The sequence below is a fragment of the Moschus berezovskii genome, chromosome 2 (genome assembly GCF_049115385.1).
Source record: "Moschus berezovskii isolate FMDL1 chromosome 2, NW_MosBer_1.0, whole genome shotgun sequence".
NCBI classification, from domain to species: Eukaryota; Metazoa; Chordata; class Mammalia; order Artiodactyla; family Moschidae; genus Moschus; species Moschus berezovskii.
Window position 1 is genome coordinate 128,032,236 of NC_142461.1, and position 19,993 is coordinate 128,052,228.

At 38.7% G+C, this 19,993-nt stretch overlaps 1 pseudogene; it reads left to right on the forward strand.

The window, feature by feature from the left end:
* The first annotated feature begins 3,401 nt into the window (after nucleotides 1-3,401).
* Nucleotides 3,402-10,716, forward strand: LOC129538083 (non-homologous end-joining factor 1 pseudogene; annotated as a pseudogene).
* The last annotated feature ends 9,277 nt before the right edge of the window (nucleotides 10,717-19,993 follow it).

A 19,993-nucleotide genomic window follows, 5' to 3' on the forward strand; every position in this document is an offset into this window, starting at 1 on the left:
AGATGATGCAGTTGTGCGGTAGTTGGAAAATTCTTTGGCATTGTCTTTTTTGTAATTGGAATGAAAACTGACCTTTTCCAGTCCTGTGGCCACTGCTGTTTTTAGAAATTTGCTGACATATTGAGTGCAGCACTGTCATAGCATCATGTTTTAGGATTTGAAATAGCTTAACTGGAATTCCATCACTTTTACTAGCTTTGTTTGTAGTAATGCATCCTAAGGCCTACTTGACTTCACCTTCCAGGATGTCTGTCTCTAGGTGAGTGATCACACCATCATGATTATCTGGGTTGTGAAGATCTTTTTTGTACAGTTCTTCTGTGTATTCTTGCCACCTCTTCTTAATATCTTCTGCTTCTCTTAAATCCATACCACTTCTATCCTTTATTGAGCCCATCTTTGCCTGAAATTTTCCCTTGGTATCTCTAATTTTCTTGAAGAGATCTCTAGTATTTCTCTTTCTACTGTTTTCCTCTATTTTTTTGCATTGATTGCTGAGGAAGGCTTTCTTGTCTCTCCTTGCTATTCTTTGGAACTCTGCATTCAAATGGGTATGTCCTTCCTTTTCTCCTTTGCTTTTCAGTTCTCTTATTTTCACAGCTATTTGTAAGGCATCTTAAGACAACCATTTTGCTTTTTTGCATTTCTTTTTCTTGGGATGGTCTTGATCCCTGTCTCTTGTACAGTGTTACGAACCTCTGTCCATAGTTCATCAGGCATTCATGAACAGTATGAAAACGCAAAAAGATAAGACATTGAAAGATGAATTCCCTAGGTCGGTAGATGCCCAATGTGCTAGTGGAGATCAGTGGAGAAATAACTCTAGAAACAATCAAGGGATGGAGCCAAAACAACACCAAGTTTTGGTTGGGACTGGTGATAGAAGAAAGGTCTGATGCTGTAAAGAGCAATATTGCATAGGAACCTGGGATGTTAGGTTCATGAATCAAAGCACATTGGAAGTGGTCAAAGAGGAGATGGTAAGAGTAAACATCAACATTCTAGGAATCAGTGAACTAAGATGGACTAGAATGGGTGAATTTAACTCAGATGACCATTATACCTACTTCTGTGAGAAGGAATCCCTTAGAAGAAATTGAGTAGCCATCACAGCCAACAAAAGAGTCTGAAATGCAGTGCTTGGATGCAATCTCAAAAACGACAGAACGATCTCTGTTTGTTTCCAAGGCAGACCATTCAGTATCAAAGTAATCCAAGTCTTTGCCCTGACCAGTAACGCTGGAGAAGCTGAAGTTGAACAGTTCTATGAAGACCTAATAGACCTTCTAGAGCTAACACCCAAAAAAGATGTCCTTTTCATTATAGGGGACTGGAATGCAAAAGTAGGAAGTCAAGAAACACCTGGAATAACAGGCAAATTTGGCCTTCAAGTATGGAATGAAGCAGGGCAAAGGCTAATAGAGTTTTGCCAAGATAACACATTGGTCATTGCAAACACCCTCTTCCAACAACACAAGAGAAGACTCTGAACATGGACATCACCAGATGGCTAAAACTGAAATCAGATTGATTATATTTTTTGCAGCCAAAGATGGAGAAGGTCTATACAGTTAGCAAAAATGAGACCAGGAACTGACTGTGGCTCAGATCATGAACTCCGTATTGTCAAATTCACACATAAATTGAAGAAAGTGGGGAAAACCACTAGCCCATTCAGATATGACCTAAATCAAATCCCTTATGACTATACAGTGGAAGTTAGAAATAGATTTAAGAGACTGGATCTGATAGACAATACCTGATGAACAATAGACGGAGGTTCATGACATTGTATAGGAGACAGTGAACAAGACCACCCACAAAAGAAAAGAAACTGTAATTCAGAGACTAAAGAAGGATCCTGGTTCTTCCTGAAGGGACATACATAACAATATCTTTGGGTTCTTCTGCCAGAACTAAGGCTTCCACCCAGGTGGAGGATGATAACTTCAGGCTGAGTCCAAGATTCCTGGAGCATCACCCTGTTACCTTACCACCAAGGAATCAGAAAAAAGTCACACACCCTACAACCCTCACCCCAAATTTTGCCTATAGAAATTTTTCCCAAAACCATCACAGTGTTTTGGGTTTTGGGGACACAAGCCAGATGTTCTCACCTGCAGTAAGCCTTTCTCTGTCCCAAATGTCTGTTTTTGTTTGTCTGACCTCACTTCAGCACAGGCTTTTGCATTGTGTAACATCTGTATCTTTTTACAACCAGCTTTGAGGATCTCTATCTCTGTGTTTCTTGGTCAATTTTTTAAATATATGGTAATTAGTTCGTTTTTCTTTTATATTCATTAGCTTCTTAAACTTTAACTTTTCTTTTTGTTTCTTTCATTTAACATTTAATGAATTTATTTATTTATTTTTAGGAATAAAAATCATTTTCATGATATCCATAAATTGAATTTAAGCCACGGTTTCCAACTTTCACCTTGTGTTTTTTATTTTCATTTATCCTTTCATGCATAAATTATTTTAGAAAAATGATGCTCAATTTTTTATATATGTCTAAATTGAGCTTCTTGTTTTATTACATTTTGATAAGAATGGTCTTTGCAACATGTTTATTTGGAACTTACTAAGTGTGTCTTTGTGACAGTATTTGATTTTTAAATTATAAATTAAATATCAAAATCAAGATTTTTATACAAATGATTTATAAATCTATGATGCATTCAATCTTCTGCCAAGTCACTTAAAACAATATTGCAGAGGTACAGGGTAAAATGCTATGGAACTTCTAACTTATTTTTACAGCTCTTTATGATGGCAAACTAGTACTTTTCATGTAAATAGTGTAAATGTGAAAGATAAAATCCTTTTTGTAGATTCTGATATTTTTAGAAATCAGGTTGTATATCTAAAGAAATAACTTGTCTATGATTATGTCTGAAATGTTAAACTTTTCCTTTTTCTTCTTTTTGAAATATGCTTCATCAGAGAGGGGACTTTCTACTAACACCAATACTATAAATATCCTTTGCCCTTTTTTTTGTGGATAAAAGCAGAGATAATTAAGTTTAAGTTGTTCATCACCTCTCTTTATGTGTGCAGCTTCACAAGCACCCCATTATTGGTTAACTGCTTAATGCTGGAGGATGGGAATTCCTGACACCAAGTGACATCTCATTAGCATGAACAGCTGGAGCCTGAAATGGAAGGCACCATAGGGACTAATTACCTGAAAAGATTTAAATAGAAAATACCTACCAGAATCTTTCTCACAGAAAGCAAAGCTCTGTTCACTTACATTTAAAGCCTCTATACGCCTTAGACTAATATTTGTTCGAAATTTAAATGTTTTAAAGTCTCTTCATTGTAATGTCCTCTGCAAAACATAGCCAGGCCGGTTGCCTCGTTCCCTCTGTCTTATACTGTGGTATTATGAGCTTAACATGGCTGGTGTATTTGATGTGGCAGAACTCCGGATCTGTGTCAGTGGAGACCTCAGAGAAGCCCACACATTTTCTCATCACTGCTGTTGTGAGGCAGAAGGAAGCCAGTTGAATGTATTTGACTGGAAGATAATTAAACATTTGTCAGCCACATTTAAACAAGATTTCTGGTCCCAGGGTCTCTGGGCTCTAGAGGTTCTTTGAAGCCCCTGAAATTGTACGTAATATTTTGTGTACATATGTCTATTTTTTTTTTCAGAAGTAGATTCTCTTGAATTATATACATCCCAAAGTATTAAGATGCCCCCAAATAAGTATTACGGTTATATATCCTACCCTCTTCCAAGTGTTAAGGACCACTCACCTTGTTATTTCTTATTTTTTCAAATTAGAGAAAAATTATTTGCATTTTCAAAGAAAAAAAATAGATGTGACATATTCTTGAGGGGAATGAGCAGGCTTATCTGATAGAAAGGAAGAGAGAGAGTGGTTATTAGTTTCATAAGGCAGAATTCACTGATACAGGTTAATAATGTCAGTGGAGGAATTTTTTAGCATCCTGCAATAAAATGAGAAAATACAATGTTCTCAATTTTAATGATTATCTTTTAATCTGAGATTATATTTTGCTGTATTTAAAATTTAAACTCTGATTCCTTTAATTGAATGATAGTAAAGATAGTTGTATAAGGTTTTTGTATATTTTTGTTCTCTTATATGGTAAAATTCCCTTGTGGCTCATCTGGTAAAGAATCCACCTGCCATGTGGGAGATCAGTGTTCGATACCTGTGTTGGGAAGATCCCCTGGAGAAGGGAATGGCTACCCAGTCCAGTATTCTGGCCTCAAGAATTCCGTGGACTATATAGTCCATGGGATCGCAAAGAGTTGGACATGACTGAGTGACTTTCACTTTAATGCCCCATTTTTCAATTTTTTTTAAAGCTGTGAAACTTGAAGCTTGGGCATTATTGCTCAATGTTCTTCCCACTCCTATAAATGCCTTTCATATTGAGAGTCACTGTCTTAATCAGTCATTGGTCTTATGGTGATGAACGCTCATTTACCCAAGACTGAGTGGTTTCCTGGGACACAGGGCATGCATTTTAAGAAAAAACCACTCAGTGAAAACCACAATAAAACCACTCAGTTTGTTCACTGAGGGGGGAGGGGAAGAAAAACTTAATGAAAATCACTGAAATCCATTGAAATTAATAAAACTTGATGATTTAAGCAATCATCTATGTGATAGGCATATATGGCAGAACATGAGAAATATTTATCTGTATCTCAAGACATCTGTATTATATAATCATATGTTTTATTTTTTCTTGACTTTTCTTTTTTTATGACTTCTAAGTCATAATTTTGAGTGTGTCTGTGTGTGTTAGTCATTCAGTCATGTCCAACTATTTGTGACCCCATGGACTGTAGCCCGTCAGGCTCCTCAGCCCATGGAATTCTTCAGACAAGAATACTAGAGTGGGTAGCCATTCCCTTATCCAGGAAATCTTCCCTACCCAGGGATAAAACCCGGTTCCCCTGCATTGCAAGCAGATTCTTTATCATCTGAGCCACCAAGGAAGCCTGATACTGTTAGGGGAGTGTGTAGTTTCCTTGGTTCTGTCTTATCACAACAAAAATTTGAAGTGACCAACCAGATTACATCTCTCAGACACCAGAGTTACAGCTCTTTGTTACAGCTCAGTTTTATTTAGAAAATAAAGGAAAATACATCCTCAAGGCATGAGGGCATGTGACGCAAAGATGCAAAGAGAAGAGAGAGACCCTGGGTCTTTTGGCTCCTCTTTTTATATGTATTTTATCCTCCCTCTGGGCCTGCCCTATGTAAATTGGGCTAGCCAGGAATGCTGTTTGTTTTACCTGAGATCCTCACCCTGGTCCTTGGATCTTCCTTTGTTCTATTTTTGTGGGGTTTTCCCTTTCTTGTCTTTTAGCCACTGCCATTCTGGACTCCTTTTTCCTATTCTACCTACCTAATAAGACCATTTCCACCAAATATCTTGATGATTGATCAAATCACACTGCATTTTATACCTTCACCTAGACTGATTCTGGGGCTTCACTAGTGGCTCAAATGGTAAAGAATATGCCTGGACTGGGGGGGACCCAGGTTCAGTCCCTGAGTTGGGAAGATCCTCGGGAGAAGGGTAGCCCACTCCAGTATTCTTACCTGGAGAATTCCATGGACAGAGGAGTCATGGGGTTGCAAAGAGTCAGACACACCTGAGTCACTAACACTTTCACTTTCTGTTTTTTTTTTTTTTTTTCCAAACTGATTCTAATGGTACACATTTCCTAAGCTTTCAAATATTGGATGCTTATGCTTGGGTCATTTTCATGGAAAAAGATAGAAAAGGCAGCAGTGTGATTATCGATAATCTCCTACCTGTGATTTTACTTATTACCTGGTCATCTAGTATAGCCTGCTAACATATGTAAAAAATGCTTGCAAAACAACTTTGTGCTCTTTCCACATGTGACTATGAAAAAACAGTCTTTGCCATTTTAAGATTGAAAAGATGAACTATTATGTCCTATGATTCACATTATTTGAATAACTAATGTGTGTAGATACATGATTGCCATATTTACATAATTATCTACACAGTATATTTTTAAGGTGTAAAGGGTTTCAGAGGAATATTATGGATAATTTTATGTGTGAACTTACCTGGGCCATATTATCAACTATTGGAAGAAGTGAAATTTTAGTTACTCTGTCATGTCCAACTCTCTGGGACCCCATGAACTGTAGCCTAGCAGGTTACTCTGTACATGGAATTCTCCAGCAAGAATACTGGAGTGGGAAGCCATTCCCTTCTCCAGGGAATTCTCCAGACCCAGGGATCAAACTCAGGTCTCCTGCAATACAGGTAGATTCGTTACCCACTGAGCCACCAGGGAATGTCAACTATTTGGGGAAACATTTTTCTGGATATTGTGAAAGTGTTTTTGAGTGAGATTAACGTTTAAATAGGTGTACTTTGGATAAAGGAGATTAGCCTCTGTTATGTGAGTGGGGCTCATTCAATCAGATGGAGGCCTTAACAGAACAAAGACTGCCCTTTCCCAAGCAAGAGGGAATTTTCCCTGCATTTTGCCTGAAAAATGCTTTGGACTTGGACTGAGACTCTTCCTTGAAAGTTAAAACTGTCAATATACTCTGAAGATTTTAGACTTGACCTTCACAATTATGTGAGTAGCCAGTTCCTTACAATAAATCTCGCTATGAAAACACATCTTACTGGTTCTGTTTTTCTGATGAGCCTTAACTAATACAGTAAGTATATCTTTAAGTTGTTGTTCAGGAACCATTTATCTTACCAGCTCTCCATGTTAAAGGGGAGTGGGAATTTTTACAATGTATCAAAAGTGCAAAGTTATAATTTAAAAACACTTTAAATTTGCTGTCCATTCACCTAAATAATGGGATAGTTTGACTGTCTTGAGAGTGCCTGAATAGAACTCACTAAATGTAAGAAAATAATGATTAAAAATCAAATATAAAAAATTGGAAATCTCAGGATAAATAAGTAGCTATTTGTTGGTATATCAATACCACACAGAATTTATGTGGACTTAACAGAGGTGTGGTTAGTGAACTTCAGCAAAGATTAAAGTTGGTGTTAATCCATATGAGGCCTTAATGTATGAAAGAAATGAGAATAAGAAAAGACTCTTTTTAAAACGGTTAGATTCAAACAAAGTTCAAAAACAAAGTATTTGTTCAGTTAAGTTCAGTCGCTCAGTCGTGTCCGAATCTTTGTGACCCCATAGATCACAACACGCCGGGCCTCCCTGTCCATCACCAACTCCCGGAGTTCACTCAAACTCATGTCCATCTAGTCGGTGATGACATCCAGCCATCTTATTCTCTGTCATCCCCTTCTCCTCCTGCCCCCAATCTCTCCCAGCATCAGAGTCTTTTCTAGTGAGTCAACTCGTCACATGAGGTGGCCAAAGTATTGGAGTTTCAGCTTCAACATCAGTCCTTCCAATGAATATTCAGGACTGATTTCCTTTAGGATGGACTGGTTGGACCTCCCTGCAGTCCAAGGGACTCTCAAGAGTCTTCTCCAACACCACAGTTCAAAAGCACTATAAAAAATAAAAAGGAGTATATTTGAAGGATGGGGATTGTTAATGATTATTCTTAAGTATAGAAACTGAAAAACTAACAAGACAGAATTTGACTAGGTTCCACCTCTACAGTCAAAGTATCAGTCTTGGTGATTGAAAACCTACTGGAAATACTTAAAAACATATTTTCAAGTTATGTTTTCACTATCCAATTACCAAGAGAGCTGATTCACTGGAAAAGCCCCTGATGGTGGGAAAGATTGAAGGCAGCAGGAGAAGGGGCCTATGGAAGATGAGATGGTTAGATAGATAGCACCACCCACTTAATGGAAATCAATTTGAGCAAACTCCAAAAAATAGTGAAGAACAGAGGAGCCTCGTGTGCTGCAGTCCACAAAGTCACAAAGAGTCAGACACAATTTTGCAACTGAACAAGAACCAAGAGAGGATAGGTAATGTTGGTTTGAGAGAAGAGTAAGGGATAAAATAGAATAACTGAAGAACACATTCTTTGATCAGAGACCTGCAGAAAAAGATAATCAAGAGAACTACATGACTATTGGGAAAATTTTCCAGGCCCAGTGCCTAGTCTCAAGGACCTGAGTCAAGAGCACGCTTTGTGTGCTGAAGAACAAGGAAGCTGACTTTTAGAACAGACTGAAAAAATAGATGTTGTCAGAGAACATGGTAAGGAAAGAATATATGTTAAGGTTTTGTGCAATTTTTAAGGGCTTTTACTGTTAATAAAATGGGGAATAGCTGAGGGTTTTGAGTAGAGGTATTACAGATCTTACTTTTTAAAAATATCTATTCTGAACATTTAAAAATAAACATAAGTAATGATAAATTATTGTACCTATCGCTTGACTTTTTCAAATAGAAACATTACAACAAACAGATTAACTCCAGAATTGCCCTCAAGAATAACACGTTTAGACAAGAAATTTTGAATCTGTCTTTCCTATAACTCATCCTATGTCCCACAAGAATCTTAATATTAGGCTCTATTCATGCAATTCACTGGCTTAAAAAGTCACTACTAATTTCTACAACAGCTAGCCTACATTTATTTGCCTGATTTTCAACTACTACCAAATTAGTTTTCTTCCTTATGTTTCCATGATCAGAACTTTTTTCCACCTTCTTTCCCATCCAAAGACTTATAACTTCCAAGTTTTCTTTACCAACTACTCCTGTTCTCACCAGTACTGTTGTTATACTTTTATAACCATACCATTCTGGACCATACAATATTATAGAAAGCTTTCTTTCTTCCTCTTCTCTTTGTTCCCCCAGCTCTTGGCTTCACAGAGGGAAGGGAAACAGAGGTAATTCCTCATAGTACATGTCTCCCATGTTGCCTAGCAAGTTTCAGTCTCCTTTATGTCAATATCTTTATTACAAACCTGTTTTACCATCTTAGTATAAATATCACTCTTCCCTATGAATATTGTCATTGTGTTCCAGAAAAATACTTATATGGTTATTCTTAAATATTTGCAAGAATTCAGGATACATGCCTAATATGATTTCAGTCATGCACGACTCTACAACATAAAGAAAATACAGGTATGGGAAAAATGACGAAACAAGTCAAAGAACACTTTATTACTGGTTTGCTTTCAGCCTCATAATCCAATTCCAAAGCACTGTCAATTTGTTTAGGCCATTTGAAGGAAACCTTAATTAGCTAACTTAATCAATTTGCATGTCCTAAAAATAAAAGTAATATGATTCCCCAATTTATAGATTTTGCTAAATCCAAACATGAGACTTAAAACTTACTCAATGAAAATAACAAGCATGCCTATTAATAAAAATGTGAGAGATAGACCTAAAGAAAGCTAAGTGCAGAAGAATTGATGCTTTTGAACTGTAGTGTTGGAGAAGAGTGATGGAGAAGGCTCTTGAGAGTCCCTTGAACTGCAAGGAGATCAAACCAGTCAATCCTAAAGGAAATCAGTCCTGAATGCTCATTGGAAGAACTGATGCTGAAACTCCAATACTTTGGCCACCTGAGACAAAGAACTGACTCCTTAGAAAAGACCCTGATGCTGGGAAAGATTGAAGGTAGGAGGAGAAGGGGACAACCGAGACTGAGGTGTTTGGATGGTATGACTCAATGGACATGAGTTTGAGCAAGTTCAGGGAGTTGGTGATGAACAGGGAAGCCTGGCGTGCTGCAGTCCATGGGGTTCCAAAGAGTCGGACATGACTGAGTGACTGAATTGAAACTGAATTAATAAAACACACTGACCTTTTTGTTTGTGCTGGCGGGCCAGCCTGCCGTGGGGAGGATAAGAGTTCCCACAGTCACTCGCAGTGGAGGAACTGGAGCAAGGCTTGCTGATGCATAGCTACAGCTTGCCAAGAACTCCCTCCTGGCCAAGGCCTATATCACCAGGCAGGGCTGTGCCTTGCTGGTTTCAGATCTTTAACAAGTGTGGCAAGAACAGGTGTACATTAGTGCCATCAGTCAGCGAGCCAAGGAGCTGAACAAGCACCTGACTGCTCCTCCTGAGGCTTCTCTTTGACATTTGGATGATCTGCTTTTCCTGTTATTGAAGGGTGCTTCTTGCCCTGGCGTAGCTGCATTCTCCTGTGATTTGGGGCAGAGGCACTGACACTGTGGGGGCAGAGTGAGCTTTCTGGTCTCCCATTCTGTTGGAATTTACACTGCATCCTAGCTAGCCCTTTGGTGATCTCCTAACGTTTGATTCTTCCTCTGATGGGCGTGAGTCTGGCATTGCAGTGCCAGGTGAGTGACCTAACAATGATGCTTCATATGCTAGATCTAGAGATCCAGGACTACCAGGAGAGTGGGGCTATGCTGAGCCGAAACTGGTTGAAGACAGAGCCATTTGAATAGACTTTCTTCTTGGAACGATTTATGGTGGAGAAACTACCAGAGGCATGCAGTGTTGGTGATGGAGGACCCTTCATCACAAATCTGCAGAGTCTGTATATGGCCGTCACCAGATAAGAGATCCAGGTGGGACAGAAACATCAGGATGCCAGAGATCCCCAGGCCTCAAGCAGTGCCTTTTCACAGGGAATTGATAACCAACTTCTGAACCAGCCAGAAGAGCCTGTCTCCTCAGCACCAACCCTCCCAGGACCCGAGAAGGAGCCCACAGTTCCTTCAGGCCCAAAGCAGAGACCTCGGGTGTTTGAAAGGGCACAGGAAGAAGCTATCGGGGCTCTTCAGTTAACCTGTTACCATCTCAACTTCTGAGGATGGACTCAGAGAGGAGTTTCCTAATTGTCACCTTGGAAGGCGATCCCGTGGCACAGCATTTCTGACACAGAGTTATACAGTCAGGGACTCCACCATAAGGGCCAGATAACACAAGCTCATGTTGACAGGCATGGCTACTGTTAACAAGGGAATCCTGGCTCCAACCCACTGGGCACTGTCCTTTCTTATCCAAGTGGAAGACTGTCTCTGGAAATCCTACACCCTCATTTCTTTTAGTGAAGGTTCTCTAGACTCAGGATCTACCATGGACTTTAGGTATATTGGGCAGGTCAGTAAAAAGGCACACATACTCAAGAAGCCTTATCTGTCTTTCCAAAGAGTTCTTGGCTACTCCCAGATGTTCCTCAGAGACCAAGTACTCACATTCCTGAAAAAACAAAACAAACAAACAAACAAACAAACAAAAAAAACCACATTGAAATCAGAAAGGAAATAATGTGTGGGCAAGTAGTAGTATTTAATGCTTCCAAATGAATAACTTAGATGTCAGTACCAATCTTCAACCAAGTATAGGCAGCCAACATACCCCAGAAACTTCTTGAATGACACAAAATCCAAAGGAGAAAAGAACCAAGCCTGAACTAAGCCTAAGCCTGAACCAAGCCTGACCCTTAATCAAGATCTTTTACCATAGATGTGTATAATAAAGAGAGCTAAGAAGAAATATGTTATTAACACATGCTGACTTTGTATCAAATTCAAGATCTCTACCTTTTAAAAAATTGGTTCGACCACCTGTGCTTGAATCAAATTGATCAAAATTAGTTCTTCACTTCTCTTTTAAAATGGAGAGGATTTGCCTTTGATCTTCACTGGGGATGAATTAGAGTGGGGGCAATTTATGAGGAGTAGAGGAAGATGAAAGAAGACTTGAGTGCTTCTTAAAAGCTAATTGTGTATTTATTCAATCACATGTTGATTAGTTGTCATTAGAGCCTGTTATTTGTATTTCAGGATAAACTAGATTTATCTTTTGTAAAGGTCACCAAGTCACCAATAAGGAATATTTAATTCTAAGATTTTGTTACTGTATTTTTTATTACACATGAAAGTATGACCAAGTTTTTATAATTATTATAATATTTGGATAGCTAATATTTTAATAATATATATTTATTCAATTGTCCTTTTAAATCACAGAATAAAAGCTATTTTTCTTTCCACAACATATTTTTGTTTCAGATATTAAAGCAATTATATTTTTATCTGGAATTTCAATGTTAATTTTTATTTGTTTCCAGATAGAATTTGGAGTTATTTCACCCTTCAAATAGCTTACTGTATTGTGCAATTACAATAGCATGACAATTCCAGGTCTTGGTTCACTCACATGAGTTTAAATTTTGTTTTAATTCCATGAGAATATTTTTTAAAAATTTGCTAGTCATGATTGAGACATACCTACCATCAGTTATGCAAGAACTTGGAGCACATTGCACAGCTCAAAGTGTATATATTTAATATCAGTTCTACCATTCTATGTCTTTTAATAATCTAGTTTTTATTTTTTAGAACATTTTAAATGCATTTTTAGGGATATTTTGCTTAAAACATATTTTTTCATTCTTAGGTGGCTATTAAAAATGTCTTCATATTTTTTCCACAATGTTACAATTTTTTAAAATCAGGCATTTATAAATAACAAAAGTATATTTATATTTATTATGCAGCATAAAAATCATTTTCCTATAGATTTATACTATTCTGATTTCACTTAGATTGTTTTTAAATGATACTATAGTAATATTGCATCACATGTTAATCACACACTAATTTTTGATCCACAATTATATTTGCTCTTTGGAGGAAATGTGATTAAAATTAATTTCACTAAATTTGTATACATTTTAGAGCTGTAAATCAAATGGATTTATACAGCTTTTTCTGAGTGTTACTGCTTCAGAAGATTCAACTTTTGACAATCTTTTTCACACAGCTCTATTAAGTAATAGCATCAAATTGAATAATCTAAACCATTCTATCTTATGCTATAATAGTTTTCAAAAAACTAGTTCACTAAACATCTCAGTTGCTTTACATCTTGAGAGCATTAAGAAGTGTGCTGACTTATTCAAATTGTTTCATGAATTAGCTCTAATAAAAGAGGATTTGTGAGAGAAAGCTTTTAAAAATTTTTATAAATGTAACAAAATAAAATCATTTCAAATAAAACATTTTTAGAGTGCATAAAATAAATTATACCTAATTGATTTGTAAATGTCTCATACCTGGATTGGGTTTTCCTAGTGGCTCAGTGGTAAAGAATCAACCTGCCAGTGCAGAAAACAGATTTCCAACACGTAGTCTGGGAAGATCTCCTAGCAAAGGAAATGGCAATCCACTCCATTATTCTTGCCCAGAAATCTCCACTAACAGAGGAGCCTGGTGGGATACAGTCCATTGGGTTGTAAAGAGTCAGACACCACTTAGCAACTAAACAACAACTGGATTATAGTTAAATACATTAAAACACAATTATTTCACATAACAGTGTTTGTGTTATAGAGTGTCTTATGCTGATTCAAGATTACTACTCTAACAAAGAATAAAAATTGCCGTTTTGTAAGCTCCCACAAATAGTCAGGGATAGATGATTAAAATATTTCATACCAGATTTCTTTTTGAGAATATAAATAGGAAATATTCTGAAAAGTTTTAAAAGAATATGCTTATAATACTGTATAAATTATTGAAAATAAAAATCATAAACATGAAATGAAGTGACAGTCACTCAGTCATGTCCAACTGTTTGTGACCCCATGGACTATACAGTCCATGGAATTTTCCAGGCCAGAATACTGGAGTGGGTAGCTTTCCCTTCTCCAGGGGATATTCCCAACCCAGGTCTCCCACATTATAGGTGGATTCTTTACCAGCTGATTCACAAGTGAAGCACAAGAATACTGGAGTGGCTAGCCTATCCCTTCTCCAGGGGATCTTCCGACCCAGGAATCGAACCGAGGTCTCCTGCATGGCAGGCAGATTCTTTACCAACTGAGTCATGAAGGAAGCCCAGTCATAAACATAGAACAAAATAAATTTTAAAATGCATAAAAGGAAATGTATTATGACTATTAGATATTTTTCAAAAAATTCAAAGTTGGTTCAACATAAAATAAGTAATTCATAGTTTTCAGATAAAAAAATGCCCATTTATGTTATTTAATAATCAAGTTCAGCAAATATACTGGATGTATAATCAAAATGAAAGGGCCAATTTCATTATCCTACACCTGCAAGCAATAGTTAGAAAATGCATTTAGAAAAAATGCCTGTGAGTGATGCTGCGATATATTGTCCATATTCCCCTGCATGAATGAAGCACTCCTTAAATAGCCCAGCTAATGAGTTTTGTGCTCAAAGAGAGCCTCCGCTTTCATCTCCTTTCACAGATTGCCTCAGTCAAAGAAAACCACTTCTGTCAGGCTCACACACTTTCCCAGACCCTCATGTATAACGACTGATCAATAGGAGTATTAATCACCTGGGACCTGGTCTCCCTTTAAGGCCACCTGGTCTCTCTTTAATACCTAGAGCCCACCCACTCAATAGGCTCAATACCACAGTTCAGGCATTTTGTTTTCTGTCATGGTAACATTTATTTTGAGAATTTTCAAGACTCTAGTTTCCCAAAGCCAAAAGACTCTTTAAATTAATATCCTCTCTTGTCTTTGATGCTTTTGAACTGTGGTGTTGGAGAAGACTCTTGAGAGTCCCTTGGACTGCAAAGAGATCCAACCAGTCCATCCTGAAGGAGATCAGTCCTGGGTGTTCATTGGAAGGACTGATGCTAAAGCTGAAACTCCAATACTTTGGCCACCTCATGCAAAGAGTTGACTCACTGGAAAAGACTCTGATGCTGGGAGGGATTGGGGGCAGGAGGAGAAGGGGATGAAAGAGAATGAGATGGATGGATGGCTTCCCCGACTTGATGGACGTGAGTTTGAGTGAACTCCGGGAGTTGGTGATGGACAGGGAGGCCTGTCGTGCTTCAGTTCATGGGGTCGCAAAGAGTCAGACTGAACTGAACTGAACTTGTCTTTGATGGGTGTGCTGTATGTTCAGTCATGTCAGACTCTTTGTGACCCCCATGGACTATAGCCCACCAGCCTCCTCTGTCCATGGAATTTTCAGGCAAGAATACTGGAGTGAGTTGCCATTTCCTACTCCAAGGTACTCTTCCAGAGCCAGGGATCAAACCTGCATCTACTACACTGGCAAGCAGATTCTTTACCACTCCGCCACCTGGGAAGCCCTTTTGATGAGTGGTGCAGTGGTAAAGAATCCATCTGCCAATGCAGGAGAGGCAAGAGACATGGGTTCCATCATTGGGTCAGGAATATCTCATGGAGAAGGAAATGGCAAACTACTTCAGTATCCTTGCCTGGAAAATCCCATTGACAGAGTAGCCTGGTGGGCTATAGTCCATGGTGTCTTGAAAGAGGCAGATGTAACTATGAATGCACTCACTAGTGATAGATGCAGTGATATTATTTTCTCCCTAGTCAGTCCCTCTCTCTCTCTCTAGTCACTAAGACGTGTCCAACTCTTGTGACCCCACGGACTGTACCTGCCAGGCTTCTCTGTTCATGGGATTCTCTAGGCAAGAATACTGGAGTGAGCTGCCATTTCCTTCTCCAGGAGATCTTCCTGACCCAGTAATTGAACCTGGGTCTCCTGCATTGCAGGCAGATTCTTTACTGACTGAACTGTGAGCACGTCAATCTTAAGACTTGCCTAACAGGGATGATATTCCTTCTTTAATGGATTCACTCTTCTCTGTCCACAGCTACTCACCTATCATCTCTGATGGAGTCTGGAAGGCTGGTATGTGGTTATCACTGGAAGAGATCATGTTCCAGAAGTAATTATGGCCTAAAGAATTCAGGAGTAAACATGTTTAGAAGATGTGTTTTTCTATACCACACTATAAAATGGTAAATTTCACATGGTAAAAAAGGAATTTTCATTCACGTTTTCCTACGAACTCTTGGTAAAATGTCCATTTTTGGTTGTTACTAAGAAAGCACAATAATGACTTTTGAGAACATCATTGTAAATGCTCACCCAGGGTCTTCATATCCTAGGATTGACCCTGTATTTTGCTAGGAAAGATATTCATGTTAAGAATAAAAAGTTTCCATTTTTCACATTTTTCATCTGGTATAAAATCTATTTAAAATAAATTATATGCTTTATATTGTTGAAGATAAGAATGTCTTTAGGAATCTGAGATAAGAAGGATGTTTTAAAAAGTAATGTTAATGTTACTGATGGATCATTTGCATGATGATCACTTTGACTGCTGTTCTGTTCAGTCCCTAAGTCCTGTCCAACTCTTTGCAATCCCATGGATTGCAGCATACCAGCTTCCCTGTTCTTCGCTATCTCCTGGAGTTTGCCCAAACTCATGTTCATTGAGGGCTTCCTTGGTGGCTCAGATAGTAAAGAATCTACCTGCAATGCAGGAGATCTGGGTTCGATCCCTGGGTTGGGAAGATCCCCTGGAGGAGGGCATGGCAACCCACTCTAATATCCTTGCCTGGAGAATCCTCATGGACAGAGAATCCTGGCAGGCTACAGTCCCTGGGGTTGCAGAGTTGGACACAACTGAGTGACTAAAAACACATACATGTCTATTGAATCTGTGATTCCATCCAACCATCTCATCCTCTGTTGCTTCCTTCTCCTCATGCCCTCAATCTTTCCCAGCATCAGGGTCTTTTCCAGTTGAGTCAGCTCTTTGAATCAGGTAGCCAAAGTATTGGAGTTTCAGCTTCAGCATCAGTCCTTCCAATGAATATTCAGGGTTGGCTTCCTTTAGGGTTGACAGGTTTGATCTCTTTTCTGTCCAAAGAACTCTCAAGAGTATCCCCCAGCACCACGGTTCCAAAGTATCAAATCTTTGGCACTCAGCCTTCTTTGTTGACCAGCTCTCACATCTGTACTATTATGTAGATTATCATTTTTTCAAAAAGTCTTTTTTGCTCCATATTTACAATAACATTTGTATGGAAACTATAATATATATCTTCTTGCCTCTTTAGCTTTTTTAAACAATTATTTAATGTTGATGTATAAATTCATCATTACCCATGATGTAAGAGCACTAATCATGAATATTGCTTCCCAATTACTGTCTCAAAAGTTGTTACTGTGCTTTCCAAGGAACTCTGTTCAATATTATATAAAGATCTAAATAGGAAAAAAAATTTACAAAGGACAGATACATTAATATATATATAACAGAATCACTTTGCTGTATAGCTAAAACAATCACAACATTGTTAATCAACTATACTCCAAAATGAAATAAAGAGTTAAAAATACACTAATATATATACTAATGCATACATATGGAATTTAGAAAGATGGTAACAATAACCCTGTATGCGAGGCAGCAAAAGAGACACAGATGTATAGAACAGTCTTTTGGACTCTGTGGGAGAGGGCGAGGGTAGGATGATTTGGGAGAATGGCATTGAAACATGTATAATATCATATGTGAAATGAATTGCTAGTCCAGGTTTGACGCATGAGACAGGATACTCTGCGCTGGTGCACTGGGATGACGCAGAGGGATGGTATGGGAGGGAGGTGGGAGGGGGGTTCAGGATGGGAAACAGGTGTACACCTGGGATGGATTCATGTTGATGTATGCAAAACCAATACAATATTGTAAAGTAATTAGCCTCCAATTAAAGTAAATACATTTATGTTAAATATATATATACTTCCTTAATGATGAGTACAAATGCACATATTACCTTTCCAAGTAATCACAGGTTGGCAATTATTACGTTGGGTATACAACATTATTGGAGAAGGAAATGACAACCCACTCCAATATTCTTGCCTGGGAAATTCCATGGACAGTGGAGCCTGGTGGACTCCAGTCCATGGGGTTTCAAGAGTCATATACAACTAAACAACTAAACCATCACCACCACCATAAAACATTATTTCTTAATGTAGATGTGATAGAAGTTGCTGTTGCCCATCCATATCCTTAGTTATTTATTATCTTGTATTTTGTTTTGATTTTTTCATGTCTGCCTGCCTCGCAATTGTTAGCACCTATGCGGAGAAGGCAATGGCAAGCCACTCCAGTACTCTTGCCTGGAAAATCCCATGGATGGAGGAGCCTGGTGGGCTGCAGTCCATGGGGTCACTAGGGGTCGGACACGACTGAGCGACTTCACTTACACTTTTCACTTTCACACATTGGAGAAGGAAATGGCAACCCACTCCAGTGTTCTTGCCTGGAGAATCCCAGGGACAGGGGAGCCTGGTGGGCTTCCATCTATGGGGTCACACAGAGTCGGACACGACTGAAGTGACTTAGCAGCAGCAGCATGCCGCTTTTTTTTTAAATTGAAGGATATACCACCTACCTGTGTGATTTACAAGCCAGAAATTTGGAGAAATAGGAAACCTTTGTCATCAGCATAATCAATGACTGACACAACTGGTGCATATTTCAGGAGCTCCTTTACATATCTGGTAGAAAGATTTTGAGGAATATGTTCTATAAAACCTACCAAATATAACTTGGTAATACACTCTTTGCTGGATATTTTCCCTGTTCTATCCTAATTCGATCTAATAATTCAAGGGGCTTCCCTGGTGGCTCAGAGGTTAATGCGTCTGCCTCCAATACGGGAGACCCGGGTTCGATCCCTGGGTCGGGAAGATCCCCTGGAGAAGGAAATGGTAACCCACTCCAGTATTCTTGCCTGGAGAATCCCATGGATGGAGAAGCCTGGTAGGCTACAGTCCACGGGGTCGCAAAGAGTCGGACACGACTGAGTGACTGAACAGAACAGAACATATTATTTGCTATCAATATTTCCATGCTGTTTTACTAAAAAGCTACTAGCACTTATCTTTTTGTCTTAGGCTATGTCTGCAGAAACCATATACAAGATAGACAGTATTGTGCATGGGTATTCAGTTGCTCAGTCGTGTCTGGTTCTTTGCAACCTCATGGACTATAGTCCATCAGGATCCTCTGTCCACGGGATTCTCCAGACAAGAATACTGGAGTGGGTTACCATTTCCTTCTCCATGCGATCTTTCCAGGGGTTGAACACACATCTCCTGTACTGACAGGCAAAAACCTCAGGATTGAAATCTGGAATTTGATCATTTTGCAGTTCAAAAATAAATAGATAAATAAAAGGAGGACATATCAACAGTAAGGTACTAAGTAGTAACTTCTCTGGCATGGCAATATGAAACTGGATGCAGGTTAAAAAGGATGAGGTCTTATTTAGAATCGCCAATATTTGAGACTGACAGTTTTACATGTACTTGTATCTACTCTTTTTCAAATTATTTTCCCATTGTTTCATAACAATGAAATTATTAAAGGGATAAGTTTGTTGTTGTTAACTGCTATTGATTCCATGAAAGAAAGAAAATAAGCAAACAACCAAGTAGGATTTAGTTGGCCAACTGCAAACAGAGCACAGTATGAAAGTCACAAGGATTCTGTGGCAGCAAGACCCTGATCTCCTGCAGCTGAGGGCAAACTGTGCAGAAACCTGGCCTAAAATCTGACTGTGAGAATTTGCTGGTTTTTATACTTGAGAGCTTCCCATACATACTCAGAAACCAGCCCCGGTACATTAGCAGCAAGCAAAGACTGAAGAAAGAGTCAGACCATTCTAGATGGGGTAAGAGGCTGGTTTAATAAGCCAGGCAACTCACACATGACACTTATTTTGGGTGGTTGTGAGATGAGTGGGTCTCTGTACATGCTCACTGAAATCTTACAGGTATATCAGAGGCCTTAACTTGGTTCAGCATGTATTCAGTCCAGGTGGTCTGAACACCACATTGCTCTCTCAAGGCTGTGTTCTTGAAAACATTTCCTACTGTGGGAATAATGGACAGAATATTCCAAGAATAGAGGAGGGAATAAGGGGCCTGTGAGTCCAGCCCATGGGTCAACTGGCAAATCAGGTCCTCTTGATGACTTCTTCCAAAAGAATTACCAAAAGAACCTCCATGCACAGGAGCAAGACATCTCCTATGCAAAACTAATGACACTGATGAAGTAGAGACACTTGAGTGGATACACTTGCAAATCTTGAACCCTGAGATTTCCATGAACCCTCTAGGTTATTATAAATGATTTTCTTTCTCTTGCTACAGGATATTAAGATTTGTTTGATTGGAGTCCATGAAAAAGTAACACATGAGGCAGATGGCCTTATTAAGATCTC